Source organism: Pleurodeles waltl, chromosome 1_2, assembly GCF_031143425.1.
Source record: "Pleurodeles waltl isolate 20211129_DDA chromosome 1_2, aPleWal1.hap1.20221129, whole genome shotgun sequence".
NCBI classification, from domain to species: Eukaryota; Metazoa; Chordata; class Amphibia; order Caudata; family Salamandridae; genus Pleurodeles; species Pleurodeles waltl.
Window position 1 is genome coordinate 1,165,193,647 of NC_090437.1, and position 27,061 is coordinate 1,165,220,707.

Consider the following 27,061-nt stretch of genomic DNA (forward strand, 5'->3'; position numbering starts at 1 on the left):
GGGCGGCGCCCGCCGCCCGCCAGGGTCGGAATAACCCCCATAGTGTGGTTCTTGAAGAATCACAATGTCTGCCTCAATTCTCAGTGCTGATCTAAGGACCGCTCCTCGTTTAAATTTATCCAGAATACCATTTACATTTCATGATAACACTTTGAGTGTGCCAAGTGTAGTGAGGTTCAAGTTGTAACTCTCCACTATAATAGTAGCCATCGTAAAAGTATATGACGAACACTGTGTCCCCATCTCCTGATGCATGTTGCATTGCCCTGCTCTAATCTGTCTACTAACCTACTGAATTAAAACAAACCTCCCCTCCACTCATCCCCTTCTCCCAAACTCCCACCCCATACTTCTGAAACTAAAAGTACCTGTTGTGTTGTGTCTAGGGACCTAGCCAACCAGGCTAAACCGTGACAAGCTTCACTCCCCACCATCAGTGAACCACAACCTAACAAAGAGCTCTAACATCTTCTTGTTACTTCCTGGATTTCCCATCCCCTGGAATCCTCCCTCATACTTAGCTCAGGAGACTATTCATTGAACTTTCAATCTTTCTGCTGTGCGGCCGGCAGCAGCCCACGCACCAGTTTCATGTCATCTGTGGAGGTCCCCAGACTCACCTGTGAAGTGGCCATGTCTTTCCGTTATTCGACTGCTCTGTACTCCAGTGAATGCGCTTTGTGTCCCGTCTTTCACGTTCGATGACACAGCGCCATGTGCCAGTCCCTTCCCGACTCTTTGGTACCATTGCCTTGCATGGATGCTTGGGAGGACAACGTTCTGGGTGGTAATTTTTCAATCCAGCTCCAAACGGCCTCTGGTGTGTCAAAGAAAAGGGATTTATCCTGGTAGATAACTTTTAGGCGTGTCGGGTACAGTAGCATATATTTGAGCCCCATTGCTCTCACCTTGGTTTTGGTCTCCAGAAATTAACGTCTTTGCTATTGTACTTTTAAAGTGTAGTCTGGAAATATCATTACCAGAGTGGACTGGAACGTCAGGGGCTCTGCTTGTCTTGCTGCCTTGAGAATTTATGTCCCTAGCTGCATAGTTGAGCAGACGTACTATAAATGGTCTTGGTGGGGGCTCCCACTGGCGCCCTAACAGTCAGTGCCCTGTGAGCGCGTTCCACGATGAAGCATGATGGTACGTCTTTCTACGGCCCCAGCTCAGCAACCAGTCCCACATAAATTTAGTAGGAGGATTGCTTTCCATCCTTTCAGGAATTTCTAAACTCGTAGATTGTTCCGTCTGGACCAGCCCTCTGCATCTTCAGCCCTGGCTTCAAGTTGACTTACCAGATGCTGTAATTTTACCTGGCGTTCCTCTTGAAATTTAACTGCATCCTCTGTTTTGGAGAGGCATCCTTCCAGCTCCGTAACCAGGGTAGTGGTGCTGCGAAGGTCTTGTCTGATTAGGGCCAATTTCATCTTCAACTCTACAGTCTTGCCCTCCATGGTGACCTTCAGGTCATCAATCGCTTGTAGAATAGCCGCCATCAGAGTGGTGCTCTCCACCTCGGGGACCCCCACCAACCGCCCCCACTTCACACCAGAGGACTCCTTGTTTAGTATATTTGTCTATTTTCTGCTGCGCAGGGTTAGCCGGTTCCTTGTCTCGTGCCATTTTGGGTGTATGTATGGTGTCAGGTCACTCCACTGGGTGAGTGTTGTAATCCAGAGTCTAGCCACTTAACCGTAGCTTATGGGCCCCCTTCGCCCCCCTTTGGCAGAGAGGCCGTCCGTCTCCCAGCACAGCCCCAGCGACACCCGTGGCGCAACAACGCCCTGGAGGTGAGCAGCTTCCAGATGCTAAGGCACCTCCCGGTAGTTTCCTGCTTGTCTGTCTGCCCTAAGTCCAGCCGTTCACTGGACAGACCATGCTGCAAAGTCGACAAGAGGTGGCCTAGGGTACTGCTCCGCTCTGCACTGTCCAGTATCATGCACCCTGAGGTGCCGCTATGCACCCATTGATTCCTTGTTCAGGACTGGCAGCTCGCACTCACCCCTGTGTCCTGCACAAATAGATGAGATTACATGAGGTTTCTAATATAGGCTCCCTCGTTAATGTCTTACTGCTACGGCCCAGATCCTTCCTAGGAGCGCTGCTTTCCATTTCCTCAGGGAGTCGCTGTCCTATGCTGCCGCCACCACTCCTTTAGGGCTGCTTCCTTTTATCGGTCTGGGCAGTGCAGGAAACCAAGGCCACACCACCTCACCGTCCGCTGGCCCAGCGGGAATGTCATAATAGGGAGACAGGAATACCGCCGGCAATGGCGGTATTCTGTCTCCCACGGCCTCAGCGGTCTTTTCAAAAGACCGCCGAGGTCGTAATGACCCCCTTAGTCTCCAGGCTTCAATTTGACAGATAGTAAGTGGATGACGGGAGATAATACTGTAAGGGCACAGAGCCTCACAAACCTGTGGCCATTTTCCACGACAGCTAGCCCCACCCACCCAGATCAAGTTTTATTACCATGAAAACACTGCAACACATCTTCCCACACCAAGGATTTCCCCTCAAGGTCCAAGCGACAATCTATTATCTTAACAAAACTAGATCACACTAATGATCTATATCACAGCCCACCTCCTGCTTTGTATCACCCACAAGACAAAACATGGCAAAGGACCACTTTTCATCAGGATGAAAAATCACAAAATACATCCAACACTGAAATCTACACTCTAGATTTGCACCCTATCTCAAAATCCCAGCATACAAGAAAACCAACATGGGTGGAGCATCTTTCTCTGTGCAAGCATCTAAACTATGGAATGTGTTACCCCCATAAAAAATCCACTGAGAACAAGCTCAGATTCAGAGGATTGGTCAAGAGCTATCTCTTCCCCACACTATTACAACACTCCCAGTTGGAGCTTTCTTCTGCATGTAAATGTTAAACATATTCTAAAGAAACCCAATATTTCTCCATTCAAAAACATACACATCTTTTACCTTATTTTTTTACAACTATCTCAACAATTGCAGAGCTGAGTTATACCAAAGAACGAAAGACAGGCATAACTCAGGCATGCATTATTTGTATGTCAAATTTAGTGTTGATTTAACCAGACTTTTTTCCTGTAGTCTCATCTAAATGTTTCCTATTGGAATTAAAATAGAGAAACAACATTTTGGACCTGCCTATGTTTTAAAACCTGTGCGTATTTGTGTATGTCATAAATTACATTTTGTGGTGTATGAGTTAACAGTTCTATAGATAAGAGTAAACCATGTAAGCGAACAGTAACTATATAGGTTTTAGCCATCCTTTGATTCCAAAAGCATGCATCTTTGCCAAAATAAGCCTTTTGCTTCAGAAAATTATTGCTTATAATGTATGTGGATGTGATTAAAAAGTAAATATGAGAACTGCCAGTTAAATGCCTTTATAGGTACATTGTAATTTTGACAAAGTTTGTTAAAATTGTATCTGGAAGTCAAGCAAAAAAAACAAAACAGAAAAGCTCAATAAAAAGATGAAAAATACCTGCTGATAAAATACTTTTTTGCTTTCCCTCGTTAAAATATACCACAATAGTATTATTTTGCCTCAGATTAGACATGATCAGCAACCAATAGAGTGAATCTTCTAAGTGATTACTTATGGAACAAGAGTTAGCTGTAGATATAAATAGGAAGATCATACTCTTCACACATTTATGAAATATAATGAAGCACGATTTATAGTTAATTCAGTAAAAGAGATGCTCCTGAAAATTAGCAAGTAAGAATATGTTTAACATTTGCATGCACATGAAAGCCTTAATTGGGTATAACACCTTCTTTAAACTCGACAGAAACTCTTCAGTTGGAATTACTAGAGCAATCCATGTATCTTTATGTTACCCAAATATGGATAAAATGTAGGATAGTGTCTTTCAAGAAACAAGAAGAAACGTATAACCTTGCTATAAATGCAATTTGCAATTGCCTTTGAAGGGTACTCTTTCCGCATCCTAATACACATTGATTGAATGTTTTTTAGTCTCCAGGCTTTCTCAAAAAATATTTACGAAGATAAGATAAAATATATTGTTCCTTTCTATTGTTTTTTGAACTCTTATTAAATGAAGTGCTTCCGAAAGGGAAGCTGGGAAGTAGAGTGGAGTTTAGATATGACCCTTCACATCTGGTAAAATGATCTAAGGTCTTTTATTGGAAATATAATAACGCTAATGCTGTACATGTGCTTATGTGTGATTGTGTTTCAAGGATGTGAAGAGAGAACCTTGACAGAATTAAGTCTGTTATAAGTGTATCTTCAGATGACCCCATCTATTCTACTTTTAAATGTACTTTTGCAAATGGTCTCTCTCAACATAAAGGGCCTACTAATAGCTAAATGAATTATTTAATTATTTTTTGAAACTGCACACCCTGCAGGGCCTGTCTGTAAATAAATGGACTATGAACCTTCCAAAACAAGTGAACTTAGAAAACATAATGTACAAACTCAGAAATTATGAGCATACCTTTAATTCCAAGTTGCCCACCTACTTAGATACATATGTCTAGGTCAATGCAGAAATGTATTGTAACACTTTTTTAAAGATTCCTGAATTTGTATTATTTTAACAGGTGTTTCCTGTATTATTTCATGAAGCAACAGTTTATTGTATTTTATACATTCGATATTTAGACTCCTACTTCCCCAACTCCATTAAGCAAGTGGTAATGCAAAACACATCTTAATGTAGTGTATTGTTTTCATCCAATAATAAAGATTTGGTAAGTGGGAAACAAGGACTATGAGATAGACACTTAAACAAACAGACAGACCAACAACTAAATAGATGGACGGATAGATAGATAGATAGATAGATAGATAGATAGATAGATAGATAGATAGATAGATAGATAGATAGAACTTTCTCATCATATACTTGGAAAGCATTATTTGTTCTTCAAACCAAAAGCAGCACAAGGACAGTGCTATCATACCTGGTTTAGTTTCTGAAAGCCGTAATGGAGGTTTTCAAAACTGATGTATAGAATCCAGGATTTAAATAATCAAGAAAAATATGATTCAAGGCTGCAATATCTTCACACGCCTCTAGATTGTTAGAACCGATCCTTCGTTGGAAACATAAAAATATTCATAGAAACATTAACACCATCTGTCAAAAATCAGTTTGAAACAAAGTGTACAAGTTAGTAGTGAATTAAACAAAAAGGCAGAGTATGCTAAAATCTCTCTCAATTATTTACAAGAAAGCTTAAAGGGGAAGTACATTTCCTGTTTCAATTCTCTGCACCCTCTTTGGGTTTATTTTTTTAAATATGTTTGAGGGTGCTTTAAGAGAGATTAGGAATTTGATAGCCAACAAGGTCTATAAGCCAGATCATCTGTCCCACAGACACTACCTCCTTCATCTGTCCATAATCATCTAGTATGTTCCATGCATAACTACCTTGTCTTCATCATGCCATATGGAAAGGCTCAGCACCAGGCGACCAGTATATAATGTCATTTAAAAAATAATGATACTTGGCACAATTCACAAATATAAAAACATAATCCTGTTCCTGAAAAATCAAATCATACTTTCTGTGGTACAAACAATCCAATTTCCAGGCTAGTGAGCTACCATGTCCTACTGGAGATTATGGCACACATATTAGCTCCCCTAAAAAGTACACAGTGAATTGCAAGTTGCAAAAAATTTGACATGGAGGACCTCATTATGAGTTCACAAAAATGGGTGCTAATTACTTTTCTTGGTAAATACCATTAGCCCTAGGTGCAGGTTTTAATGGTTGTGGAGAATCCCATCTATTTTGAGTTTTGTAGGAATAAAGGATGTGCAGCATGTGTTCAGTTCTGCACACCAATTACCATATATGTAAACAAAATTCCAACTAGCTTCACTCTGGTAATGTTGCCAGGTTTTCCCTGATGAAATGTGTCAGGGAAATACTAGAGGTGTTAGTTATGTCTGACGTTACAGTGTGTGAAAATTATCCCACAACTTGGAATGCCAATTTTCGGGCAAACTCCTACCTGTGCACAAATTGGAATATACTTTGCTACTCAGAATGAGTACTTAATAACTAAAAGGCATTAGAACGCCACACACTGGGTGCAAATGATGCAAAAGCTATGATCAGTTCAATAAAACAGCATATGTTTGAATGTTGGGGAAGTATAAAAATCAGTTTTGTAGCAGTAAACTCACTCGTCAGAAGAGCTCTTCGGGGTATTCAGGAGCTCTCAATGCCCACTGTGCTGACATCAGTGACTGTACTTTCTATGCCTTTACAAATTTACATGAAGAGTCACTCTTCCAAATTACAATAATGAAAATGAGGTCCGACAATTTGTCACAGCCTCTATTACAATGAGGGAGAGTGAAATCACTCATGTAGATTTTATAGCCATAACTGTTCTCTTCCATGGGTAATTCTAGGGAAACACAGTGATCTAATGTCTGCCGATATGAATTATCATACAGAGAGGGCAAAGCTGATGAAAAACCCCAGAATCAGAACCCTGTGAAGCTGACCCGAATCTTCGTTTTCCGATTTTACATGTATGCATATGACACACAATCAATAAAAAAATGTGTATAGCGTGCTACTCACCCGGAGGGTCTCAAGGCGCTGGGGGGAGGGGGGACCGCTACTGCTCAAACAGCCAGGTCTTGAGTTGCTTCCTGAAGGAGAGGTGGTCGTGGGTCAGACGGATGTGGATGGGGAGGGAGTTCCAAGTCTTGGCTGCCAGGTAGGAGAAGGATCTTCCTCCCATGGTGGCTTTTCTAATGCGTGGCACGGCGGCGAGGGCGTGGCTGGTCGATCGTAGCTGGCGGGTGGGAGTGTAGAAGGTCAGGCGATTGTTGAGGTACCTGGGGCCCAGGTCATGGAGGGCCTTGTGTGCGTGGGTGAGGAGGCGGAACGTGATTCTCTTGCTGACAGGGAGCCAGTGCAAGTCTCTCAGGTGTCCGGAGCTGTGGCTGTGTCGGGGATGTCAAGGATGAGGCGTGCGGAGGCGTTCTGGATGCGTTGGAGTCTTTTCTGTAGTTTGACTGTGGTTCCGGTGTAGAGAGTGTTACCGTAGTCCAGTCGGCTGGTGACGAGTGCCTGGGTGACCGTCTTCCTGGTTTCGGTGGGGATCCATCGGAAGATCTTTCGGAGCATGCGTAGGATGTTGAAGCATGATGAAGAGACGGCGTTGACTTGTCTGGTCATCGAGAGGGAGGAGTCCAGGATGAAGCCCAGGTTGCGTGCGTGGTCCATAGGTTTGGGTGCGCTGCCCAGGGCAGGGGGCCACCAGGAGTCGTCCCAGGCAGAGGGTGATGATCCAAGGATGAGGACTTCCGTCTTGTCTGAGTTCAGTTTCAGGCGGCTGTTCATCATCCACTCGGCTACGTCTTTCATCCCTTCGTGCAGGTTGGTTCTGGCGGTGGCTGGGTCGTTGGTGAGGGAGAGGATCAGCTGGGTGTCGTCGGCGTAGGAGATGATGTTGAGATGGCGTGCGATCGCTGCGAGGGGGCTCATGTAGACGTTGAAGAGGGTGGGGCTGAGTGATGATCCTTGTGGTACGCCGCAGATGACTTCGGTGGCCTCGGATCTGAACGGGGGGAGGCGGACTCTCTGGGTTCTTCCGGTGAGGAACGAGATGATCCACTCTAGAGCCTTCTCTTGAATTCCGATGTTGCTGAGGCGCTGCACTAGGGTGCGGTGGCAGACCGTGTCGAACGCTGAGGAGAGGTCTAGGAGGATGAGGGCCGCTGTTTCCCCGTTGTCGAGCAGGGCTCGGATGTCGTCAGTGGCTGCGATGAGGGCGGTCTCGGTGCTGTGGTTGGCTCGGAAGCCGGACTGTGAGTGGTCGAGGGATCCATTAGTCTCGAGGAAGGCGGCCAGCTGTCTGTTGACGGTCTTCTCGATGACTTTGGCAGGAAACGGGAGGAGCGAGATGGGGCGGTAGTTCTTGAGGTCGGTGGGGTCTGCTGATGGTTTCTTCAGGAGGGCGATGAGTTCGGCATGCTTCCAGCTCTCCGGGTAGGTGGCGGTGTTGAAGGAGCAATTGATGATGTCCCGGAGATGGGGTGCGATGACGGAGTCGGCCTTGTTGAAGACGTGGTGGGGGCATGGGTCGGTTGGTGATCCGGAATGGATAGTGTTCATCGTATGGATGGTGTCTTCGGTGCTGACCGGGGTCCAGGCGCGGAGGGTGGTGTTGGGGGGCGTCGGGTTGGTGGTTGGGTGCGTGGTCTGTGCGCCGAAGCTGTTGTGTATGTCGGTGATCTTGCGGTGAAAGAACGAGGCGAGTGAGTCGCAGAGGTCTTGTGAGGGGGTGATGTCGTTGTTTCCGGCGCTGGGGTTGGAGAGCTCTTTGACGATGCTGAAGAGTTCCTTGCTGTTGTGTGCGTTGTTGTCTAGTCGTTCTTAGAATGCTGTCTTCTTGGTGGTGTGGATCAGCTGGTGGTGTTTACGGGACGCGTACTTGAGGGTGGTCATGTTGTCTGTAGTCGGGTTTTTTCGCCAGGCTTTCTCGAGGGTGCAGCAGTTCTTCTTGGAGTTCTTGAGGTCGTTGTTGAACCAGGAGGCTTTCTTGCTGTTGGGCCTGATGGGATGGGTTTTCAGAGGTGCGAGGTTGTCAGCGCAGTTGGTGATCCACTGTGTAAGGTTGTTTGCTGCTTGGTTGGGGTCCGCTGAGCTGGCGGGAGGGTTCTGGCTCAGTGATGTGGAGAGCTGGTCGGTGGTGATCTTGTTCCAGCTCCTGCGGGGAGCCTGTTGTGGGTGGTGGTGAGTCGTGGTTTTTCTGAAGCTGAAGTGGACGCAGCTGTGGTCTGTCCAGTGGAGTCCGGTGGAGTGGCTGAAGGAGATGTACTTGCTGGAGGAGAAGACTGGGTCAAGCGTGTGTCCGGCGTAGTGGGTGGGGGTGTTCACCAGTTGCTTGAGTCCGAGGTTGGCGAGGTTGTCCAGCAGGGTGGTGGTGTTGTTGTCGTTGTTGTTCTCCAGGTGGAAGTTGAGGTCCCCTAGGAGGATGTAGTCGGCGGAGGAGAGGGCGTGAGGGCTGATGAAGTCTGCGATGTCTTCGCTGAATTGTGTGCGGGGTCCTGGGGGTCTATAGATGAGGGTGCCTCTGAGTGTGGTCTTGGGGTCGGTGTGAATCTGGAAGTGGAGATGTTCGGCAGCTGTGAGGGTGTCGTCGGAGTTGGTCGTGATGCGGATGGTGTTCTTGTGGACAATGGCGATGCCTCCTCCTGTCTGGTTGATGCGGTTGACAGACATTTTGCTGCACGTGAACTTTGATCTGAGCAATCTAATGTGCATGTTTAGGCACTGCAAAGTGTACCTTAATAGCACCTGAACCACAACTTTTTTCAACATAATACATTAAATATGAAAACCACAGTTTTCAATCAATTACAGGAATATGTCATCAATTTGTAGTTTTCCGTATTTTACCCCACTGCTTCCCGTTAAGCAACTACGTTCTATTATAAAGACGTGTTTTTTCAGTCTTATTGTCTCAGGAGACCTTTGCAATATTAGGTTTCAACCCACCATGGGATGGTGATAACTTTTATGTGAACCGTAAATGTAACACAGACAGTTTGGGTTTTTCGTAAATAAGCATGAAATACACTAAAGATATTTGCAATTATTTATTATTACTGTTACTGAATTGTTAGCATCACTACCATATTTATCAAGCATAACATAAGTAACTAATGAGTGCTGTAGCTGCAATTTCTTTATTGCAGTAGTGTTTTACTACAATATTACCTGCATGTGTAAGCAAAAAAAAAACAATTTAGCTATGCACTCTGGTTCTCCGGTATTGATATATTTGATAAATTCACATGCTTGAATCTTCCCACTCGTCATGGTGGGAGTCCCATAGTAATTTGTTACAAGCAGTGCATAGAGAGTCACTAAAAGCAATAGTAAAGTCAAGTGAGGAAAACCAATTCACATTGCTTAGTAAGAACCAAAATTCAGACAATCGGAATGCAGGTCTCTGAGCACTGTTTCCCGCAAAGGCCACCATAGCTCAGATTACTAAAACTCACCTCATTGAAAAAGATGACTTAGAACTGCTTGCTAATGCTGTGTCAGCTAGCACCACTGCTGTATCTGCTCTTAAGGTTGACTCCCTACAGTAAAGCTTGGTAAATGTATGTAGGTTACACGAAGTTGCGGCCCTGCAGATGTCCGGCAGAGATACTCCAGAAAACAATGCTGTACAAGCAGCAACAGCTCATGTAGAATGTGCCTTGACGTTGTCAATCAACGGTTGGCGCGCTTTAGCGTGACAGAAGGTAATGGCCGTCAAAACCCAGCAAGTTCTACTGCTCCTTGAAACAGCAAAATCCTTCCTAGGAGGGGCAGCTGATCTGACTTTCTGAAGGTCCTCATTCTTTCTATATAGAACTTCCGACATCTTCTGACAGCTAAGGTATGCAAAGCTCTTCCATCCATAGTAGATGGATCCTTGAAAAACGTTTTTAAGACAATTGTCTCGTTTAAATGAAAAGAGTTGGAAACTTTGGAATAAAGTTAGGGGTGGTCCTCAGTATTGCTCTATCGTCTTTGAACTGTATATATGGTTTCTCCAGAGTAAAGGCTTGGATTTCACTTATCCTCCTTGCTGAAGTAAGAGCTAGTAAAAGAGCTATCTTCCACAATAGATATTTTAGCTCTGCGTTATAAAGAGGTTCAACCAGGCTTTTCATTTCATTAGCTGAGGTAACATTGAGTTCAACTGCCATGTGATCTTGGTTTTTTTTTAATCGGAGGAAAATCCATAAAGAGAGCTTTCATTAACTCTTAGACCATTATTGTAGGAAGCTGGCTCTGTATATACTATATCAAAATGAGGTATAGTGTGCACAGAGTCCAGGGGTTCCCCAGAGGCTTATCAGAGGCTAAAGTAGATAATACTAATGCTCTCCTTTGTGGTAGTGAGGTCGAGCTGTTAGGCTTATCAGAAGGTAATGCAAAGCATTTGTTGTATACACACAGACAATAAAGGAAGCACACACTCAATGACTAACTCCAGGCCAATGGTTTTTATATAGCAAAAATATGTTTTATTAATTTATTTCTAGAACCACAAGATTTAAGTTGCAGGTAAGTACATGAGTAAGTAAGTATTCAACATATATATCAGTACCACTTTGGTTACAACTGGCAAGTTATACAGTTTGCAAATAAATGGCAATAATCTGTTTTAAAAGTTGACACTGTAATTTTCAGAAACAGTTCTTGGGGGTATGTGGAAAACAGTTAGCACAGTTTTGAGGTAAGTACACAACTTACAGTTCCAGCCTCCAGGGGTTAGGAAGTCCAATAGTGGAGGTTCAAGTTAACTCCAAACACCTACCACCTTCAGCATGGGACCGGCTGGGTGCAGAGGTCAAAGTTGAGGGCGCTTTAATATGAACTACTATGGAGACTGGGGGCACTCAAAATCAGGCCTGCTTGCAGGTAAGTACCCTCGTCTTCGGAGGTCAGACCTGGAGGGTTTAGATGAGCACTGGAGGGGCCACAGGTCAGCACAAAACACACACCCTCATCGGCCTGGTGCAGGCTGCAAACTCAGTTTCGGGCTCCCAATGCTTTCCTGTAGGGGGACCCTGGGGGGTCACAAAGATGCTACAGCTGGAGTCCAGGGGGGTTGATCCAGGAAACCTAGGGCTGGACAAGGAGGAGGGCCGCCTGCTGGACGTTGCTGCACCGAAGGTCTGATTCCTGAAGGCCAGGGGGGCTGCAGGATTACCTTTTGGTGTCAGGAATGTTCGTATGGTTCTGTCACGGTCGGGGGGGTCCTCTGGATTCAGGCAGCAGGCGTGGTCGTGTTGGAGAGGAGGGGTCAACCAAGGATGGGTACTTGCTCAAAATCGCCTGGGGACCAGCTCTAGTTGGTTTGGCCACCTGTAGGCGTTGGGTGCAGAGTGGACAGGACTCACGGATCCGGGGAGGTTCTGGAGTCCTTATTTGGAGTTTCTTCTTTGACAGGGCCACGGGGCAGGATGCGTCGCCTACTTTTGCAGGGCTTTAGTGGAGACAGGCCGGTAGGGCTGAGGCCAAGTCAATTTACATCTTCAGTCTTCTCTGCTGGGGGTCAGCTTAGAAGTTCTTCTTCGTTCTTCTTTTGATGCTCCCAGGAATCTGAAGAACTGGGGTTAGTGGAGCGCTTACATCCTGGATTTAGGGGAGTTATAGGGGTCAGAGGGCAGTTGCCAATGGCTACTATGGTTCAAGGTGGCTACACCCTTCCTGTGTCTGCTCTCTTTGGGGAGGGGGACACAGACCTAACCCTATTGGTCCCTAACCTCCAAACTAAGATGGAGGACTTTGCAAGGAGGGGGTCAACTCAGCCCTGGACACTTTAGAGGTGGTCATTCCTCCCTGCTTTTCCTACATTTCCTGCCCAACTTCCCGCCAAAAGTGGGGCTTTGTCCAGGGGGCAGGCATCTCCACTAGCTGGAGTGTCCTGGGGCACTGTAACAGGAGGCCTGAGCCTTTGAGGCTCACCATCAGGTGTTACAGTTCCTGCATGGGAGAGGTGTGAAGCACCTCCACCCTGTGCAGGCTTTGTTTCTGGCCTCAGAGAGCACAAAGGCTCTCACCCCATGGGATCAGAAACTTGTCTCTTAGTGGCAGGCTGGCACAGACCAATCAGTCCTGCACTAAAGGACTGGGTAAAATACAGGGGGCATCTCTAAGATTCCCTCTTGGTGCATTTTTCAATAAATCCAACACTGGCATCATTGTGGGTTTATTGTGCTGAGACGTTTGATACCAAGCTTCCTAAACTTCAGTGAAGCCATTATGGAGATGTGGAGTTTGGAATGACAAACTCCCAGCCTTTATTCTCAGTATGGCCACACTGCACTTTCAATGTCTAAGAATGGACTTAGACACTGTAGGGGCATAATGCTCATGCAACTATGCTCTCACCTGTGGGATAGTGCACCCTGCCTTAGGGCTGTAAGGCCTGCTAGAGGGGTGACTTACCTATCCCACAGGCAGTGGTTTGTGGGCATGGCATCTTGGGGGGGACGCCATGTCGACTTTAACTTTTTGTCCCCACCAGCACACAAAAAATGCATTGGAAGTGTGCTTGTGTTTGTTGAGGGGTCCCTTAGGGTGGCACAATATACGCTGCAGCCCTTAGGGACCCTCCCTGGTCACAGAGCACTTGGTACCACTGGTACCTTTTACAAGGGACTTAGCTGTGGGCCAGGGGTGTGCCAATTGTGGAACAATGGTACAAATTTAGGGCAAGAACACAGGTGCTGGGGCCTGGTTAGCAGGATCCCAGCAGACACTTAGTCAAGCCGGCATCAGATATAAGGCAAAAAGTTGAGGGGTACTGCAAACAAGGGGCCAGTTTCCTACAAGTGGACAGTTAGACTATTAGACCATTAGACTATTAGACCAAAATAAATCAATACCTCTCCCTTTACGGAACCTTGATATTGCTGGCAAATGGACTTTAGTGGAATTATTCACCAAACCTGATTGTGTGAGATGTAGTAAATAAGGTAAAATTTACTCTGGAGTAGATTAAAAAGGGTGCAGGTTCTTACCGGAATGCCAACAACAAAATCTAGTCCATTTTGCTCTATAGCATTTGTTTATACTAAGTGCTCCAGCTTGTTCAAGAATCGCTGTGCATTCTTTAGTTATATTCAGAGAGGCACATTCATTGTTGTGAGGAGCTATGATGATAAATTGAGTGATTTTATCATTGGATGAACTACTTATTACTTGTTCATTGTTAAGACAGATGATGTTGGTCTAAATGGCATGTGTGGCCATTCAGATAGGAGAAGAAGCTCTGTGAACCAATATTGTTTTGGCCATGCCTGAGCTATTAGTACGAGCCAACGCAGTTCCTGTGTTATTTCGAACAGGACTCTGGGAACCAGAAGAAATGGAGACAAAGTGTAGGCAAATATTCCTGTCCAATCGATTAGGGATATTTCCCCCAAGAGCTTTTCTGTGGAAACCTACTAGCAAACAATCAACATTTCTTCTTCTGAGCTGTGTCAAACAGATCCAGATTTGGAGTGCCTCGTTTGCGGAAGACTTGCAATCATTTTGACTGTGTTAGTTCCCATTCAAGACATTCCTTTGATGTTCGGCTTAGAGAATCTGCCCATTTGTTTTGCTCTCGTGGAACATGTTCCACTCTTAAGCAAATTTTGTGAAGGACCCATTTCCAAATTTGCTGAGTTTGTGTTAACAGTAGTTTAGATTTTGCTCCACCATGTTTATTTAGGTAAAACATGGTCGTGTTGATGTGAATTAGTGAAGACTTTTCCTTGTTTAGCCTTAATTGTAAACCTTTGAAGAGCTGTATACAGGCCATCAAAGATCTTCTTGTAGAATGGTAAGATGGACCCTTAATGAGCCAGTTGTCTTAGTATGGAAATATGTGACAACCGCTTTTTTTGAAGAATGCTGCTTAAGGCACCATACACTTAGTAAAGCAGATCCAAGTACGAATTAGAGAACTTTGCATTGATAATTACATTCTGCCATCCTGCATGGAGCATTGAGAAGATATAGAGAAATCGTAAAGTCACCTGAGTTTAGAAGATGTAGAATCTCTTGGAGCGAAAGTATTCGGGACAGTTGTTTCTTTATGAATTTGTTCCAAAGTCTTAAATCCATTAGTTGCCTCCATTTCCCAGACTTTTTCTTTATGAGGAGGAAATCTGAACAGAGTCCCTTGGTTTGATGGATATATGGAACTTCCTCTTGAGCCCCTTTGCAAATAAGAAGATCTATTGTTTTAACAGGATGAGATGTTGATGTGACCTCTTTCATGAAGGGTTGATGGGAGGCTTCTGAACAAATTACAGGATGTGACCATGATGGATTGTTGTGGTTCCATTTTGGGCACGTTGCTTGGGCACACTTTTTTTTTTTTTTTTAGCTTCGGGCCTGCGGCCTGTGCAATTTTACCTAGTTCATTTTAGTCTATTCTTGTTATTATTTTAGCATGGCTTCATTTTAGTGGTGATGTTTTTTATTCTTTATCAGTTGTCTTTCCATGCAGGGTTGCTATTAGTTCGTTTTGCACAACATTCTCATCTTGTGCTCTGCTCAAAGCTGTATATTTTAATCTACCCAGTATTGCCTGTCCAAAAGTAGGTAGGCATCCTTATATAAAAGACGTATTATCACGTCAAGCCAGTTCTTAGAAAACAACATGTTTATTAAAAAAACACCACATTGCCAAAATGAGGGTAGAGGAGGCATTCCAGCCATCCAACTTATGATGTACCATGTGGTTGCAGCTCTGCTAAACTTGGCCTCATTGCTCCAGCTAGTTGGAAGGACTGCCAGCAGATCACAGGCTAACGGCCCCTGCTTATTATCCAGGTATGGGGACAGGAATTGCTTTCAGAGACTAGTACGGGCAGAGAAGAGCTATCACTGCTAGGACAGGATGCTGGAACTTTTCATTTGTTTCACTCTTGGTCACAATAATAGGTGTGTTTAATTTTCATAATAATCGCAGCTCATGCTTTTGTACATAGAATACAGTTTCTTCAATAAAGTATATTGAAACCTGTCCTGCATTTCTCTGTCTGTCTTGCATGTATGAGACCGTGTACAAATGAGAGAAAGGGGTAAGATCTGTTCTAACACGACTTTCCTGAGGAGTCAGTGTCATGCTTCAGGTTGCCACAAATCACCTTTACTTTCAAGGTTTGGGTGAGGTGCTGCAAGCTACCGAAAGTATTAGGCCGACAGCTGCCAAACGGTGTGGGATTGACTCAATCCCCCACCAGCAGTGGTGCTGCTGCCCAAACCCAGCACTCTCATCTCTTTGGTCAGAGTCCTACGATAGGATGATATCCAGTAGTTTAGATTTTGTTCCACCCTGTTTATTTATGTAAAACATGGTAGTAGTATTGTGGATTAGTGAGGATCTTTCCTTGTTAAGCCTTAATTCTAAATCTTTGGAGAGCTGTATGCAGGCCATCGAAGATCTTCCTGTAGAATGGTAAGATGGACCCTTGATTAGCCAGTTGTCTAAGTATGGGAATACCTGATGACCACTTCTTTTTAGGAATGCTGCTAGAGGCGCCATGCACTTGGTGAAGCAGATCCAAGTATGAATGGGAGAACTTTGAATTGATAATGACATCCTGCCACCTGCATGAAGCATTGAGAAGATATAGGAGGAGATGTCTTTTCATTGGTTGTAGCAAGCATTCAAGTCTGCGATGCAATATGTTTGTAGGGGTGGACAGGTAACTGGCCCCTGTAAATTGTCACTGACATCTGGATGACTTATGACCTTTTTCACCGCTAAGGGTCTTCTGTGAGCTGGTTCTCTCGTAAATGATGCATCTGGTGCTGCTCTCTATTGTTGTAGTGTGGCAGACTGCTGCTGAAAACCTTGCTAGACCAAAGGGTAAGGCTGATACCTCTATGGTTGATACAGGCCTGTAGAGGAAAATTGACCTCTTCCTCTGGTGCATTGAAAACTTTGAAAACAACAATGCTGTAACTATCCCAGCAAATGTGCTGTCAGTGTCCGCTTTTATAGACTTCAAGGCGTCATCCACATGTTGGCCAAAAAGATTCCATCAATCAAAGGGCATGTCAAGGATCTTGGCCTGAACTTCTGTACAGAAAGAAGTAGTTTTCAGCCAACCCTGTGGGCACAGATCTGCAGCACCAGCCATTTGCTGATGAAGCTACTTCCATAGCAGTATCAATAATCTCCAAGGATGCCCTTTTCCCCTTATGTAATATTTATGTAGGTTCTTTTCTTTTATCCTCAGGCAAGAACTCAAGGAAGGTTGCCATATCAGACCAAATCCGTCTGTCATATCTCCCCAAAATGACCATTGCATTAGATGCTCTAATGGTCATGGCTGCCTTTGTGGAAAACCTTTTCTCCACATTGTTTAAGCGCTTACCTTCTTTATCCGGTAGAGCTGAACAGGAAGTTGAAGGCTTTCTAGATCGTCTCTGTGCTGCCTGCATAACCACTGAGTCTGGATGAGGATGCCTGATCAGGCATGAGGAGAAATTTTCGGGAGCTTGCTACTTGATGGAAAGACAAGGAATGACTGCTGCCACTGATGCTGATGTTTTCATCAGCTTCAGACCTTCTTCCCAAATGTGATTTACTATGGAGATATATTTTTTTGGCTGAGTCCTTAAAATCATAGAAAAAACAATCAGTTTAATTTACCAATAGGAAAGTCAAAGCGTTTCAAGGCTCACTCTTAAAAGTTTGTGAAATCCTTCGATATTCTCCAGAGGAGAACTAGTATGTGTTGGTGATGCCAATAGTGAGGCAATGTAATCATCCCATTCTTGCCCCGAGATCGATTGATCCCGAGAGAGCTAACCTTTTTCTGGTTGGTCCTCCCTATCACTTTCCACATAATTACTGTGAATCATGATTGGTGGTAACATTTGAGGCTCTGATCAAGGCTGGTGACTTGTTGGGGTTTGTTCCTGTGGTTGTTGCAACCTGGAAGCACCAGGAGTACTAGGAGGAACAGGGGTAGCCTGCTGAATTGTTTTTGCAGGCGCATTAGCTTCAGGGAATCTTTTATAATAGTTGTCAAGCATATGACACACATCTGTCATTAATGTTATTGCCACTCTGATGGTATCTTTGTGATACTGAGGATGTTCCTCATATGCTTCTTCCTAAGGGTAATTTTCCTGAAATATATGATTGGTGAGACTTATAACCTTATTTAACTCGAAAAAAGAAATCCCCTTCATAGTAAGAGGATGCGTCCTTAGTTTGATCTTCATCATCCTCCTGGCACTTCACGTGCAGCTGTGTGGGACTGTACGCTGGACCAAAGGGTCCTTCATATTCCTCAGAATCATCTACTTCCAGTAGATGGGTAGTTGAAAGTGGTGACACCTTACTTGGGGAGGTCTGATGGGGTTGATTGGTCACAGGAATACACTCCAGCATGATCAAAACTGAAGTTTCCTGTGCCGTAGATGAGCCAGTCGATGGTACCCTCGACAAAGTAGGCTTTGTGTGTTTGGTGGCTCCATGGATCTGGGATGAGGCCATTTTTGGCGTCCATGCTAAAATACTTGTCGACGAGAACACATCCAATGGCTTCGTCAACGAAGCAGACATGGTCGATGGCTTCAACATTGAGAATGAGGCTGTCGTCAATGTTCTTGTCGTGCCCATGTCCGAAGAGGTAGTTGTGGTCATCACCTGTGTCAACCTTGTTGACAATTTCTTCATCGACGTGACAACCATCAGCAGTCTGCTTTTCGACAGCGGATCCGTCGTCAACAAATTATTTTGAGAGGAAGAGTCCTTGAAGGAAATAGCTGGTTCAGATGTAGTCTTTTTTTAGAGGAAGGAAAGACTGAATCCCCTTTTTTTCACTTATTTTATAGCATCTGATAAATGTTTATGATGTTTAAGCGTCTTAGACATTTCATAATATGAGGAATCCCCTTCATGCTTACATTTTCTGGTGGGCGAAGATGGACTTTGGCCTTCATCACCAGATGCAGTATCTCCTGAGGCTTTTTTCTTTTGAAGCCATGGAAGTAACCTTGCCTCTCTATCTTTTAAGTTTTCTGCTGAAAATGTTGTGCAAAGTTTACATTCCTTTGGTTTATGAAAAGAGTAGAAACAGTATAGACATTCATTATGTGGCTTTCTAAGTACAGTCTTGGTTTTCCACAAGTTTTACATTTTCTGTAATGATTTTTGAGACCCCTCTGATGGGATAGTCAGTCAGAAAAAACACAGCTCAGTAGTTACTTAACTGTTATTTGAAGAACAAATCTGAATCACTCAGGACTAAAGGTTAAACATTAACTGGATGCATTGAAGAACTGGGTAGAGATCAGGGAGACTCCCTCAAACATGACGTGCGGTTAGAAATCTGAGCTATGGTAACGCTGCAGGGGAAGAGTGCTCAGGGAGCTGCCTTTTGACTGACTGAACTTTTGACCTTACAAAACAATGTGCATTGGTTAACAATGTCACTTGATTTGATCATTGCTTTTAATGAATCTCTGTGCACTATTTGTAACAATTACGGTGGGGCTCTCACCATGGCAACGGGGAAGATTCAAGCATGTGACTTTATGAAAGTTTCAATACTGGAGAATTTTAGGGCTGCAGCACCAGACACAATAGAAAGTGAAAGCTCTGTTAAGGGCTTTCAGACAGATAGCAGGCTCCTCCTCTCCTAAAATGAGTAGTACACCTGTCCATAGCGAAGCAAGGAAGAACTGTAGGAATGTTCAACAAAATATGACTTGAGCTAGAACATGGTGAAGAATTAGGTATGTTTCAGTGTCAAATATGAGGAAAGAAGTGAGAATGCTGCAAACATGCCTGCTGGCAAAGACTGGAATATCTTTCTCATGAAAGGATGCTTCAGTGAAATAGAGGATGTCCTTATTTGGCTGTGGAATTCTGAATACCTTATTCATATTAGTGTCCCAGATCTTAAAGTAAGAGCCTTCCTCGGATGCACACCTCCCGGAAATCTGCAAGGGATCCAAGAAAGTTTCCTTTCCAACTTTTACAAAAACTCACTTGAGCAGAAACTCTCAAAATATTCAACATCTACACCTTCAACTACTCTCAACATTTGGAGGGATAAGACCAAAAGTGAGGTTGGTCAGGAAATTAGAAGTAAAAATAATACTAAATTGGGTTGTATAAGTCATTATTGCTAAATGTAAACGTGGCAACAGTGATGAAAATATTTCACAGCAATGCATGCACTGATGATATTGTTAAACCTTTAAGCAATGATAACAGCAAAACCACAAATGGTATGGTATAATAACCCAGTGAGCATTAAGCAGGTTATGAGTCTGTGGGTACTTTACAATGCTAAAAGAGGAACGGGAAAGCTAACTAAGTTGTAATCACACATTTTTGGAGAAATAATTGATTTCAGATTGTGCTAGAAAGGTTCAGTAATGGACAGCACAAAAGGGGAATTGTAATACTATGTACCTATTGGGAGTTATGCATAAAGTGAGCTATATTAAATAAAAAAATATAATCCCTGATGGCTTTTTAAAAAATGAAAATACTATTGTAAAATTGGGATAACAATTTATGTGATTACAAATGCTAAAAAGGCTATGGGCCCGATTCACGAAGGTAAAGTTTGACTTTTGTCTAAGTTTAGACCAAAAGTCTAACTTTACGACTTATCGATATTCAGAAAGGTAAGATACGAGTCATATGTTTACATCCGCCCTTGGGGTGGAATCCACCCTGAGTTTAGGGATTCAGCCTCAAGGGTGTATGTAAAGATACGTCTCATATCTTACCTTTCCGAATACCGTAAATTTAGCCTTTATGTCTAAACTTAGACCAAACCACTACCTTTATCTTTGTGAATTGGACCCTACATGTATAAATTACACAAAATAGAAATATTTCATAGTCTATATGTATTTAAAGCCACAATGTCAGCAATATATAAGTATTTCACTAACAGTTTACAACAAGCATTGGCAAAGTCAATAGCTCTGCCTCCTCGCTTAGAGTGGCAAAATTATTTTGTCCAATTAGTCACTCATCAATCCGCCCATGCAATCAAAAACTCATCTTTGCACTCATTCGTCTATTCATCCACTCCCTGGCTCAATCTTTCATTCATCCACTCGCCCATCTAAAATACTAATGCTCACAAACTCACCAATCAATGAAGTATCACTTCAATCATAAAATAAACATACTGTGAGTTACTTTGTGAGGAGATGGGTTTGAAACTCCTTTGGGTGGTGTACGATAGCTGGGCTCTAAAGGGTGTGAGAGTGCTTCTTGCATTGATCGTTATCCTAATCATTGCAGCACATGCAAATTACAGTAGACTGCAGTCTTTTTAATAAACCTATTGAACATTTCCTGCATGTTCTTCATTGCTTGTGTGAGATTGAGACTTATTATTAATGTGAGAAAAGGTCAACTTCAGTTCCACTACGACTTCCCTCAGATGTCTCACTCTAGAGTCCATTAAATCACCTTTTACTGTTTGGGTTTTTGGTGAGGTACTGCTTGTGAGTGGGGAGGGTTGGGCCGACAGTTTTGACTTGTTGTAGGTTTGGCCTAGTTGCCTACAAACAAAAGTGCTGTCATCCCTAAACCAGCAGTCTCGCCTAGGAGCAAGAGTCCAACTATGACACACTCACTACCAGAAGTTCTCACTTACCTCCTAGAGGGGTGTAATATTCTTACAACCCTCACATATAAGCAGTCCTGCACTAAGAGCGCTCACTCACCTACTATAGTTGCAGTTTTGCACTACCAATTGCAGTCTCACACCCCTCACGGTGTTGTCTCCCACCTCACACTACTAAGTCTCAATCTCACACAAGCAACGAAGAACATGCAGGAAATGTTCAATAGGTTTATTAAAAAGACCGCAGTCTACTGTAATATGCATGTGCTGCAATGATTAGGATAACGATCAATGCAAGAAGCAGAATTGTAAAGTTGAGAGTCCCTCTTGCAATAAGCATGAAATGTAAAATCCCTAAAACCCTAGCATGGAGAACCTAATCTCTAACCTAACGAGAGCCAGGTGGGTTTAACCTAATTTGCAAGTACTAGGTCCATGAGAAGCGCCCCCAACCCTTGTTATCTTGGAATGAGGTCTCTGGATCAGACTCCGTGAGGATATGAAGGCTGGGTCTGCATCAAAGCGACTTGCGGCATAGATGGCGTCGACAGTATCTGGTAGGAATTCCTCTGATAACCTTGTCTGCGTGAGATGTATTTAGCCAGATCTTGTAGGACCCCTGATGCAGGTATGTGCCCTACTAATAGATAAGGGGCAGGCTTGTGGCAGCAAGTATGTAAACCAGTGGTTCCCAACCTGTGGTCCGGGGACCCATGGTGGTCCGCGAAGACTCTTCAGGGGGTCCACAACTGCTTAGAAAATTAAATATCATTAACAGAGTAGGTCCCCAGCTTTTAGTAATGACTCAGTAGGGTGTCCCCAGATTCCAATAATGATTCAGGGGGGAGGGTCCCCAAGTTTCAGTAATGATAAAGTGGGGGTCCAGAGAAGGCAAAAGGTTGGGAACCACTGATGTAAACAATTCCCACCAAAAGTATATTATTTTCCTGTCACACGAAGGTGGGAAAGGTACATGATGTGAATACCTCCGTACACTTAATTTTCACAGAGTGGCACTAATAACGTAAATCAAAACACTGCTTTAACTCTAAACAAAGGCAGCCATCTTAAAATAAATAATCAAATAAATAGGCTAGGTCAGAGCAGTATAATTAGGTTAAAAGTCACTAGGTGAAGGGGGCACATGCCTGCAAGCCAGAATGCTAGGCTAAACTCCTGATTCCGATTAAAACTAAATAGGATCCACTACAGGTGACTGCTAGTCTATGAGAGATATGATACTACTGTTGTGTGCAGTGTTTTGCTTTTCCACCATAAGGCCATTAATAATTGTCCTTGTGTTTTCATTGAGGATGTTGCTGAAGAAAAGCTGTGTAGTTTATTTTCATGATGGACTTGCCTTACCCTTGAATCAAGCCTGAAGCAATCACTCAAAAGTGAACTTGTCTTCCTGGCAATCAGTGGCGACCAGTACTTTTAGCAGGCAGTGGGTGGACAGGATAAAAAAGCACACATTCATTCACAACACTGACTCAGAAATATTCATGCATGCACTCATGCATACACCAAACATTAAAAAAAAATTGCACTTACCTGCGCAGCTCAGATGTTCCAGAAGGGAACCAAAGAGGGAAGGCAGCAGTCCCTACTCATCACAGATTGGGATGGGGTCAGTGAGAGTTGCTTATCCCACACCACTCTTTGACAAAGTATCAGTGATTGACACTCAGCTCTTAGAACGAAAGTGCGCAGGTCCGGGGCAATCTATGATGCTCCCCCTTGTCACAAAGGGAAGGACCTTGAGGTGCTTTGCCAGAATGAAGAAATCATGCCCATAGGAGCTGTGACATCTTCAGCCCGGAAAAGTTTAGCTCAAGCAGCCAGCCTCCTGACCCGAAAATAAAAAGTGTCTGTCAGGCTTACCTTTACTGAGCCTAGCAGGTACTCTTTTTGGGCAAGAGGTGAGGGACGTGTAGCCACCCTGCCTATTAGGACGGACCATGGCTGGGGCCAATAATGACCCTGGCTATCTATTATTTACTTTCAAAAACACTTGCCCATACTGATGGCAGGTTACCCCCAACTACCAACTTCCCGAACAGATCCATGACCTCCTATAAAATTAGCAAAAATGCCTATGCTTATTGTCATCACTAAATGGCAGTTATGAAAGTAAACACCATCTCAACTCCCTCCATCTAGATCTCTTAGTACTTACAGACCCTCACTCTCCGCTCTAGGGCTTTGCTTTAGGCTTCACATGGACAGCTCTACAACTCTAGCAGCTGATCTCCTTGGATGGTGCTGTTTCAAGAGCACCTAACCCTAAGTCACTCCAGCTCCCTTGTGTGCATGCACACACACAGCACACTTGTGCAGCGTGCAGCAAAGTGCCATTTACATGCCGGTCACATAGGGGGTAAAGTAAGCTTCATGGGAGCAGCTGCTTCACCACCTGAAGAGATCTCCATACTGCACGTGCTGAAGAGATCCTACCCATACATACACGGAAGGATACCATATTCGCTCAGGAGATAAGGGTACCATATTTGCACACCAGGATGGTGTAACACAGACCCCACCCACCAATTAATTATCAAATGAGATGGAGAATCAGTAAGTCTAGGAGCAGTCAAAACATATTGCAATTTTGGATCCAGTGATTATTTTAGGTGTAGGAAACTGAGCGTGTCAAATAGGTGCTGTCCCACCCCTGCTTCTTCTGGCATATACAACATGCCAAACTAAGCACCAAGTAAATTCCATTAGCAATGCGGCAGAGCAGTCCAAGTCTATCTCACAGAGGTGTTGTTGGATAGCAACTCTGAACTCCACAAAGCACATTATAACAGTAAATAAATCAGTCTCCAGTTGGTGTACGTACCTTTAAAAAGCAGGTGCGGCTCCTCTGCAATGGTGGAGGAGCATCCCCCCACTGGCTAAGAGCCAGCAGCAGAAAAATAAAACGATATTTGAATATCGTTTTATTTTTCTGCTGCTGGCTCAGCCAGCAAGTGCAGGGAGAGGCGGGGCTGGCCCTCGGGAGGGGGGATGAGTACATGTGTGTACTAAGTGTGCATGTGTGTTTAGGTGGCCTAAGATGGCCATCCAAACACATATGCACTAAGGTTTCTTCAGCCTGGCTGTGTACACAACCAGACTGTAGAAAGTGTACAGGCTCTAGGGCTGTGTCTGAGTGGCAGTGACTGCTGCTCGGACCAATCCTGATGCTGCTTACATGCTATAACTGAGGTTTCTGCCCGCTGACCTAGCGGGAATCTCTTAATTACTCCGGTGGAGTGGTCACCACGAAGGTGGTGGCCACCCTGTGAGGAGTTTGTCGGATGGGCATTCCCATTCACCAATCTCTTAATTAGGTCCTATATTATTGGCTAATGAATGTCCTTGCAAAATAAAAAGGCAGCACTACTGTTTAGACCTCACTTTGGCTATACTGTGGGTCTGTAAGTGAGATATAGCTTATTACAATGTTTTTAATCAATAGGAAGACTTGAGGCACTTTAGCATAGTATGAACAGTTAATTAAAATTACTTATACTGCTTTCTATTTTGTTTTTTAATGGTTGAAGTCCTGGGGTACTCTTGAAGGTACTGCAGTACTTTTGAAATGTTAAAAAAATATTAAGGGATGCAACTAGAGGGATCCATTATACAACACACTACTGTATGCCACTGCACTCTATGTCACTGCACTCTCTGCCTCTGCACTGTATTCTGCACCACTCTACGCTGCTGCACTCTATGCCACTCTACTCTACTGGACTGTACACTACTAGACTCTACACCACTCCTTAATCTACTCTCTATCACACTACTCTACGCTGCTGCACTTTACTCTGCACCGCACTACTCTAAGCAACCACACACTACACCACTATAGTCTATGGCACTCTACTGTACTCTGCCCCACTGTACTATACACCACTGCAGTCTGCACCATGCACATCTTATACCCTTTCATATTACATCCCCTATACCACATAAATCATAGCATTCATAGCAATACTTATGACATTTCAAATTATATCATTTATAAGAGCACAGTACATGGTTGCAAGGCGAGTTAGAGTGAATGTAATCGTCCTAGCGAGTTCACAACACTGTGTACGGAGGTGTGCGAGGTATAGTAAGATTTGGCCACAGCGTAAATTATAACTTTAAGTTCTAACTATGAGTTTAGAATTTCGTGTGTTTGTGTAGCTTGTTTGTTTTGTATGGAAATAAAGAATTAATACATTTTTTCCTAACTATAACTATCTTTTAACCTTTGTTTTTTTATTGAACACACACACACACACACATATGTATATATATAATTTTATATATATCACCCAGTAGCTGTCAGCACTGGGTATGTATAGTTAGGTCACCTGTTCCATAGAATTTTCTTTGTGTTGCTAATAACTTTAGCCCCGCTTGGTGGATCTCCCCGAAAGTTTCCAGCAAGGTACTACTTTCTGACTCATTTGTGCTTTAAAGGTTTTGCAGTGATCCATCAAGCAGGGGCCGAGAAAAAAGGGAGTTCCCAAAACACAAACTTGCAATGCATTTTCCACAGACTTCTTTAAGGAGCGCTATAGCAAAAACTGCTGAATGGAATGACACCAAATTTGGCAAGAAGCAAAATCTTGGTCCGCATATTGTGTTATTGTGATTTGGTGTAAATCCGTTTAGTAGTTTTTAAGAAATTAGGGGTTAAAAATAAGTGTATATCTAGACAGTTGGATCCGCAAGAGGTTCAAGGGAGTCGCACAAGAGCACCAGTTTAAAATTGGAGTACTATGATTGGCCCAGGGAACTTTTTTTCCCTTCAGCCATCACGCTCCCACTGGATTCAGACTCCTGCAGGAGCAAGCGTTCCGGTTGGCTGCCAGCAACTGGAGAAAAATGGATCTCAGCAACAAAAAAAAAAAGGCAGTCAAGACCCTATTCTTCAGTTATAGACCCCAGGAGCCCACCCCGGGGCCGCATTTCATAAGAGGAGGGGGCGCTTGGCCTCCTTTCCTGAGCCATTATAGATGCCAAGAAGCCAACCCGGGCCGTATTTCATAAGCGAATGGGGGCACAAGGCCCCCATTTTAAGTCCTGGTGAGTCCACCCCGGGAAATGAAATGTATACAAAGGGAGGGGAGGCATACACCCCGAGCCATCAAAGGCCCTGAGAAGCCATCCTCTGGTGCTGATTTATTTAATAAAAAATCCATCTCTGTAGGACAGTCAACCATTGTGAATGCCATCCAGTGACTGACATCCCAGATGCAGCAATGCAATGCATTCCTGGAGGGCATTCATGGTGGATTGGCGGCCCAACAGAGATCGATTCAGGCTCTGGGATCGTCTCTGATGGCTGCCATTGTCCCTGTTTCTACCGTCCCCCCTCAGACTTCCACTTCCAGTCCCATTCTCCTCAACCCCAACCCATCCCAAGCACACATACAGACGAGCATGCACACAATGCAACACACAAGAGTGGCACAGGTAAACACAAGCACCACACTTCATCACACAGGCACTCACACAAACATCATAACATTGCAGACACAACATCCACAGCCTCCACTGTCTCCCCCTCCTCCGCCTCCCTCCCAGTCACATCCACACTCACATGTGCAAGCACTACATCTACATCCACTATCAGCATCACCACACCAAGCAGAACACACACCACACTGGCAGACACCTCCACAACAGCCATGCACGCGTCCCCTGTGTCCTCTCCCACTGTGTCAGCCCCCTCCTAAAGGACACAAACGCAAGCACTCAGACACCCAACAGCCATCCACCTCACATCAGCATACAGCTCATGCATCTGCACCCAAATCCAGCAGACATAGACCTCCAACAACCACTCCCTCATTCTCCACTCCCATTACTCCTCCCTCCTCCTGCCCCAATGTCCCTAAAAAGCTTTTCTTTTCCCAAACTGACCTCTTCCC

The 27,061-nt window shown here is 44.2% G+C and overlaps 1 protein-coding gene across 7 annotated transcripts in view; it reads right to left on the bottom strand.

Moving 5' to 3' along the window:
* Window positions 1-27,061, bottom strand: part of JAKMIP1 (janus kinase and microtubule interacting protein 1) — a 1,798,968-nt gene that overhangs the window by 1,647,631 nt on the left and 124,276 nt on the right. For 3 of the 7 annotated variants that reach the window (XM_069203087.1, XM_069203065.1, XM_069203052.1), the window contains exon 2: window positions 4,948-5,079. The exons of the other annotated variants lie outside the window; for them this stretch is intronic. The gene's annotated coding sequence lies outside the window, so the exon portion shown is untranslated. The remainder of the gene's footprint in view (window positions 1-4,947; window positions 5,080-27,061) is intronic. 7 annotated transcript variants of the gene reach the window in all.